This window comes from Euphorbia lathyris, chromosome 1 (genome assembly GCF_963576675.1).
Source record: "Euphorbia lathyris chromosome 1, ddEupLath1.1, whole genome shotgun sequence".
NCBI lineage: Eukaryota > Viridiplantae > Streptophyta > Magnoliopsida > Malpighiales > Euphorbiaceae > Euphorbia > Euphorbia lathyris.
Window position 1 is genome coordinate 18,635,053 of NC_088910.1, and position 7,770 is coordinate 18,642,822.

Genomic DNA, 7,770 nt, shown 5'->3' on the forward strand with positions numbered 1-7,770 from the left:
TAAATACAATATATTAAATTAGAATCATGAAAGGAATAGGAAAGTAGAATCCTAATGAGAAAAGGAAAATTAAAAGGAAAATATAAATTAATTTGAAAATTGTAGTAAATCACAAATTTCAGACCCTAAGATGTGAAACTGGATAAATGTATGATCATAAGATATATTTTGTGTGTGAAACTGGATAAATGTATGATCATAAGATATATTTTGTTCTCGTTGCTGTTTATTTAAAGAACTAGAGTTGTGATCCATATTGCTAACAAAATCTACCTGTGTTTCACTAGATCCAAGATGTTGCTTCTCAATTCTAGAGGTGCAAAGTGCACACGGTCAAATTACACGACACGAAATCAATATGTAATTTCAATATTTGGCTTGAGCTTAAGAGTAATGTGTCATTTTTAGGTTGACACGAAATTAACATGTAAATTTTTGGATCGGGTTACGATGGACATGATAACCCGAAAATGATACGAATATTTAAATTTAATCGTATATTTTCTCATACTTTTACATGTCACCTTTACGAATAAAGATAATAAAATTAAAATTATTAATTGCAAACACCACTCGAATCTCATATATGGTTATAAACACATTATGTATTTGCTGATGTTCCACTAGTATTTAAATTTTAGAATTTAGTATATTAGGTTTCATTTTGAGGGAATTGGTAGTTGATTGATATATGGATTTCTATACATTGACTATATTAGCTTTCTTTTATGTCTCTCGTTAGTTCGTTATAATGTCACAATTGCATTGGCTGGTGATGTTACTGTATTTGCTGAGGTATATTGAACACTTTGAAACAACGAACCTAGTTTTAGCATGGCAGCTAGTGGGATAAATGAACCTTAGGATCTCACTGTAGAAATTTTATGTAACCACAGCTTCCTTTAATCCAAATTTTTATTTATTTTATTATTTATGATTTTAGTAAAAATAATATCATTAATGATTATAAACACTTGAAACACTTCAGTGAGAAGATTTTTCACCATTTTAAACATTATAATGAGATGATTTTTTTTATCATTGTAAACATTTAACGAGCAGATTTTAAATCATTACAAATACTTTAACAAGAATATTTGCTTATCATTAAAAAATATTTTCATAGAGAGAAAATTATTATCATTGTAAGTTGATAACGAGCATAATATTTTATCATCGTTAATACTTTTACTAAGCGACCTCAGCAATGAATGACGCCATGAGAGTAATTATTCTCACTAAAAAACTTTATTGAGGATATTTGGACTTTTAGTGGGAATATCTCCCTTGGTTTTAAAAGCGGTTTATTTTTGTAGTGATAATAAAATTAAATGTGACTCGAAAATACGATATGAAATAAACATTAACCCGGTTAGGTTAACACGATTAGGATACAAATTGTTTTTGAATTGGATTTGGATTGACTCATTTCGACACTAACCAGAAATTGATACGACATGAAAACGACACGGACCTAATAATTGTCACCTTTACTCAATGCACAATAATTATGAATATACCTTATTCACAAAGGGTAGTGGATCCGTATCAAATCTCAAAGATGATAAAAATCAGAATTAAGACCAAATAAAAATTGCGTTAAGTTCTCTTTTTGATACAATTCTTTAGCAATAGTACGTGATTCGTCACATGTACAAGTTCTAGGAGAACTTCGTTAGCTAGTTTGAGAGCATGCTAATCCACATCCCTCTAATTTTGCTAAAAAAATTAAACCATTGATAAACTGCCTTAAGTAACTCCACATATTTATCGATGCAAATAAAATACTAATGGACCATTACTTTCTCCATACATTTCCCCAATTTTCTACCATAGATCTCGAGCAGAAGTAGACCTATTTATAGGCCTAGGTACCTGTCGGGTTCGCTTTCGTTGGACCAGGCTTGAAAAAGTATTTTTAATGTTAGGCGCGGCCTGGCCCAAACACCATATAATCCCACACAATTTTGGATTGGGCTTGGGATTCATTAAAAATACATCGGGCTGGTCCGACTCGAATATATATAAATATTCTCTATTATATATATATATATATATATATATATACTAAAAATCTTTTAATAACAACTAAAACATTTATTTTACATATCTCCAATTAATTAAAGATTATGGAGATTTGATTCCATAGAATCTAATGCTTGGATTGGATATATAATCCATTATGTGTGACTCTAGAGGTCATGAGTTCGAATCACATAGAGTGTGGTGGGTTGAGAGTTTTCCTTTGTATTTAATGTAATTTTCCTTTGTTTAATGTAAGTGTATTGCTCACAACTTTAAAAAAGTATAAATAACAACAAAAATATTATTTCACATCAGGAACTCTGTCGACTTGTAATAATATTTTTTAATTTCTTATTTTTTTTACAATTTATATATCAACAAAATCACCATCTAACATGCATGAAGTTCATATGTAAGCTTCAAATATTAGGAATAATAAGGGTTACTTAAAAAAAAAATTCATGTAATTACATTGATTTATAGATGAAGTTTTGTGGTTTTTTCTTTGTCAAATACATGACTATGATTCTGGCCGTTAGAAAAAATTCGCTAGAGGAAGGGGTTGAACCTTCGACCTTGTGGTTAACAGCCACACGCTCTAACCAACTGAGCTATTCCAGCACATGTTTTTTGGTTTTATTAATATAATACAAAACTATAACGTAAACTGGAAAGCATCACCTTATTTTTGTATTTTACAGATGATTCAGGCAGTTCTCATTATTATAATTCACCTCCACATTTCTTTTTACGATGCCCATCTGACTAAAGAAAAATAAAAACAGAAATTGCTCATGAATATAGAACAGATTTATTGAATTTGCAATATAATCCAAATAGAACTTGGATATTATGACTACCAATTGGCAATCATGCAATATTTAATTATTATAACAGTTAGACGTTAATCGATTACTAACAACTCAGGTTATACGGTTGAGACAGAAAAGTCGGTCCCTAACTGCTAGTTTTCTTGACGAAACACCTATCATATTTGTCCAAATATAAGCTAGCTATCTCAAATTGAAAGTGCTGAAATTCAAATCCTCATATATCTGTAATGAATTTCATATTAATTAAAATTTAAGTAAGGTTATCAAATCAATATAAAATTAATTGAACTTAATTCATTTAGGACTTAATTTATTACCAAGCACCCCTAATATTGTTATAAATGTAAACTATCTCAAATTAAAATTGCTGAACTTCACATCCCTCATAGATTTGTAATGGATTCCCTTAGGACTTTTTCACTAAAAATAGAGATAAATAGATTTATAATGGATTCTCTTAGGATTTTCATAGAATCCTGGTTTTGCCATTTGGCATTTTAATTCAGGAACTTACTACCAAGTACAGAGAAAAGTGACTGCTTTCCTTTTAATATAAATACCATACCATTTCCATTAACTCAAAACACCTCAATCACCCATTTACATATCAAAACAACAACAACTGAGATTTAGAGAAATGGAAAACACAAAGACTTCAATTTGGGTGGTTATAGCAACATTTTTAATGGTGGGAGCCTTTATTTTGAATGACCAAACTGTTTCAGCTGGCTGTGAAGATCAAATTTCTGCCTTAAAAGTTCATTGTGGTAAATTTATACAAAAACCTGGACCAAAAATTCCCCCATCTAAAGATTGTTGTCAAGTATTAAAACATGATGATGTTCCTTGCACTTGCAAGTATGTAACTCCTGCAGTTGAAGCTGTGATTAGCATGGAAAAAGTTATTTATATAGCTCGAACCTGTGGTGTTCAGGTTAAACCGGGAATGAAATGTGGAAGTAAGTTTACTCTCTTTTCACATAATATATTATAATATATGAAATATTTATTTTTAATTTTTATAATTTATTTTTTTTTTACAAAATCATTTCAGGTTATACTGTTCCTCCTCGTGCGACATGAAGAGTTGTAAATTATAATTGATAATAAAAGATCCTGACATGTTCTGATCTAATATGTATTTAGATATGATATTATCTTATGAATAAATGGACTATTTACAAAGTTATCTTATTTATAAGTTTGAGTTTACTATATATATTGTTGATGTTTATGCTGTTAATGTCGATTATATATATATATATATATATATATATATAACCAACTAATTAACTAATTTTGATGTATAATTTGTATAATATCATCAAAACCAAATGCTAGATTTAGTTTCCTTGCATGACGAATCAAAAATTGCGAAGAAACAGAGAAAAAAGATGAATGAAAGTTATTTTCCAGTTTGTTGCAGTAAAAATAATTACATTTTTTTAAGTAACAGAGGAACTGGTTTGGATAATTAAAGAAATCAAGCTGAAAAAAATTCACTAATTAAGAGCACAAATGCCTTTGTTGTGCAAATGAAGAAAAAAGGGCAAAAGAAAGTATTAAAACTAAATATTAACATCTTTGAATTGAACTAATACTTAGTGAAATATTATAATAACTCTAGTTAAAGAAGTGATTTTTTTAATTCCACAAATTCATGAGGTTGTCTGGACTCGAACCCTCATTTTGGTAAAAAAGGCTATGATATCATGTGATACGGTTTTAACTAAAAGCTCAAGCTAGTAGTTAAGGTCTGGTAGATCTTATATTAATCTATAACACCCTACACTATACTTTGGATCAATCACTGCCTATCATATGTCAAAGATACTGCAGAAAGAAAACAGTCGTTTGTAACAAGCAAAATCATGGTTATTAGTAACCAGCAATTGCAGATGTTAGAAGTAACTTTGTAATGGGCGCATTTTCTGGTTATGATTACAACTTTTTTTTGGTGATTTGCCATTTAAGAAGCGCATAATAAATAACCCATGGGATTAGACCTATAAAGCCGTGGGAACCCCTTCTGTGGTGCTGTCCTTCAGGCTCGGCCGCCATGGCTAATCGGACTCCTCCCGATCAATTCGGCCCAAATGACTATTTAGGCATCAGAGTTCTCTACAATCCAAAAGCTTGGGTTCATCACTACACGCAGAAATGTAGACACAAACGTGCAGAAACCATTTACAAGTTGTAGAAATGCAGATTCCTAACATGTAATTGTACAAATTTAATAGTAACGTTTTCAAGCAAGATCAATTTTACCTAAGTGCCATTGAAAATTTGAAATTTTCGTTTAACTGTAACACCGGAGCATCCAAACATGTTGTCGATAAACTGAAGCTATTTCCTATATTTTTTGTTTGTTGTTTGTAACTATACTAGTAATATACTAAATATTTTAGACAATTTGACAAAATAATTTGTGATAAACTTATGACACACTTAATTGAAACATTTTAATACAGTAAATATTTTAGACATAATTGATTTTTGAAAGTCTGAATTGATAGTTAAATAAGAGTCAAATGAAGCTTATAAAATTTTTGGTAATGTAGGACTAAGATTTATCTTGCTTGAAAACGTTAGGGTTAAAGTTTTTACTATTTCATATGTTCAGTTTTGATCAGATTCACATTAATGACCATGTAGTATTCGGCCATTAACCATTAGATCTAGGCTTATTAGAATCATAGGATGAAGATTCAAAGCATCCTAAAGCTTAGATTTAATAAGCCTAGATCTAACGGTAAATGGCCAAATTTATTTGGTCATTAAAGTGCATGTCAACATGGCTCTTCATATGTTATGGCTAACTTTCCTTAAAATGTTAGGGTTAACTTTTACTTTTATCCTTATATAATAATATATAATACAAATACTAAAAATATAAATCAATTGTACATGAATGGTTAATATTAACATATTAATAAAAAACTTGACATAAATTTAAAAGTAGTACGTATGCTCGTATATTTTCAAAATCGTCACTAATATACATACATAATAAAATTACATATGACCTGAAAATACGATATGAAATCCACACTAATCCGGTTAGATTAACATAATTATGATACAAAAGTTTTTTGATTGCTTTAGCGTTGACTCGTTTTGACACTAACAAGAAAATATTGATACCACATGAAAACGATACCGACCTGATAATTGTCACATTTGCTCAATACACTATAACATTGAATATACCTTATCCACAGAGGGCAGTGGATCCACTAAAAGTATCTAACCTTTAACATGATCAAAATCAGAATTAAGACCAAATAAGAATTGCTTTAAGTTCTCTTCTTGATACAATTCTTTAGCAATAGTATGTGATTCACCACATGCAAGTCTTGGCTGGTTTTGAGAACATATTCATCCCACAACCTTTTGATTTTGCTAAAAAAACTCAACTATTGATAAACTGTCTTGAGTAAATCCACATATTTCTCGATGCAAATAAAATACTAATGGACCATGTCTTTCTCCATACATTTCGTCAATTTCATGCCATATATCTCGAGCAGAAGTAGACCTATTCACGGGCATCCAGCCCACTCCGCATCAGTATAAGATATCAATTGGCAAGTAGATGATGCTAGCAGGTTGAGACCATAGTCAATAGTACCTTGTATATACCGAAGTATCCTTTTGAGAGCTGCCATGTGAGATGTTTTTGGGTCATGCATAAACAGACAGATCTGTTGAACGGCATATGAGATGTCCGGCCGAGTGAGTGTAAGATACTGAAGAGCACCTGCTAGCTGTCTGTATTCTGTGGGATTGTGATATGCAGAGCCGGAAGAGATACTGAGCTTCTGTTTTGTGTCGACAGGTGTAGCCGCGGCATTACATGACCCAAGGCCTGCCTTGGCTATAATTTCGGATGCATACTTTCTTTGCGACAGGAACATGGAACCCGGAGAGTGAGTAACTGATATACCCAAGAAGTAGTGAAGAGGTCCCAGATCTTTCATAGCAAATTCTGAATTTAGTTTGGATAGAATATGACCCTGAAGCTTATCAGAAGAGGTGATCAACACAATATCATCAACGTACAACAAGATGTATGCAGTGTCTGAGCCATGCTGGTGAATAAACAGTGAGTGATCAGAGATGCTATGTCTGAAACCCAAGGTGGTGACAAAAGTTGCAAATCTATGGTACCATGTGCGGGGAGCTTGTTTCAATCCATACAAGGATTTCTTCAATAGACAAACATGATCAGGGTACCTAGAATCCCGGAAGCCCAGTGGTTGATGCATATATACTGTCTCATTCAGTTCTCCATGGAGGAAAGCATTTTTGACATCCAGCTGCCTAATGTTCCAATTCTTTGATAATGCAATGCTGAGAACTGCCCGAATGGTAGCTGGTTTGACCACAGGGCTGAAAGTCTCACCACAGTCAACACCGGACAGTTGTCCTGAACCATTACCAACCAGCCTTGCTTTGTATCTCTCGAAAGATCCGTCAGATTTGGTTTTGTGCCTGAAAATCCACCAACTATGAATAACATTAGCATTATTTGGACGGGGTACGAGTACCCACGTCTTATTTTGAATAAGAGCCTCAAATTCATCAGTCATGGCCTGTGTCCAATTTGGATCAGATAAGGCAAGAAGTGGTGTTTTGGGAAGAGGAGAAACATTAGATGATACAGAAGCAGACAAGTTAAGCATTCTACGCTGCTTATGAATGCCGTGTTGGGCACGGGTGGTCATGGTGTGTGTGTTAGGATTGGATGCAGGAATTAGGGAATTTGGGGAGCCAATGGGAGAATGTTCAGATGATGTTGAATTGGAATCTGAACTGCTATTAGGTGAGGATATGTGTGTGAGGGATGGAGCATGCGATAGGGACCCGAGGGTCGACGAGGAATTAGACGCAGATGAGGTTGATTTGGACG

At 32.5% G+C, this 7,770-nt stretch overlaps 1 long non-coding RNA gene and 1 other non-coding gene across 2 annotated transcripts; one reads left to right on the plus strand and one right to left on the minus strand.

The window, feature by feature from the left end:
* Positions 1-2,572: 2,572 nt before the first annotated feature.
* On the minus strand, positions 2,573-2,646 carry TRNAN-GUU (transfer RNA asparagine (anticodon GUU)). Its single transcript has one exon. It is a non-coding gene; the product is annotated as a tRNA-Asn (tRNA).
* An 809-nt stretch (positions 2,647-3,455) lies between these two features.
* Positions 3,456-4,052, plus strand: LOC136219790 (uncharacterized). The gene is made up of 2 exons (XR_010684284.1): positions 3,456-3,817; positions 3,913-4,052. It is a non-coding gene; the product is annotated as an uncharacterized lncRNA (long non-coding RNA).
* The last annotated feature ends 3,718 nt before the right edge of the window (positions 4,053-7,770 follow it).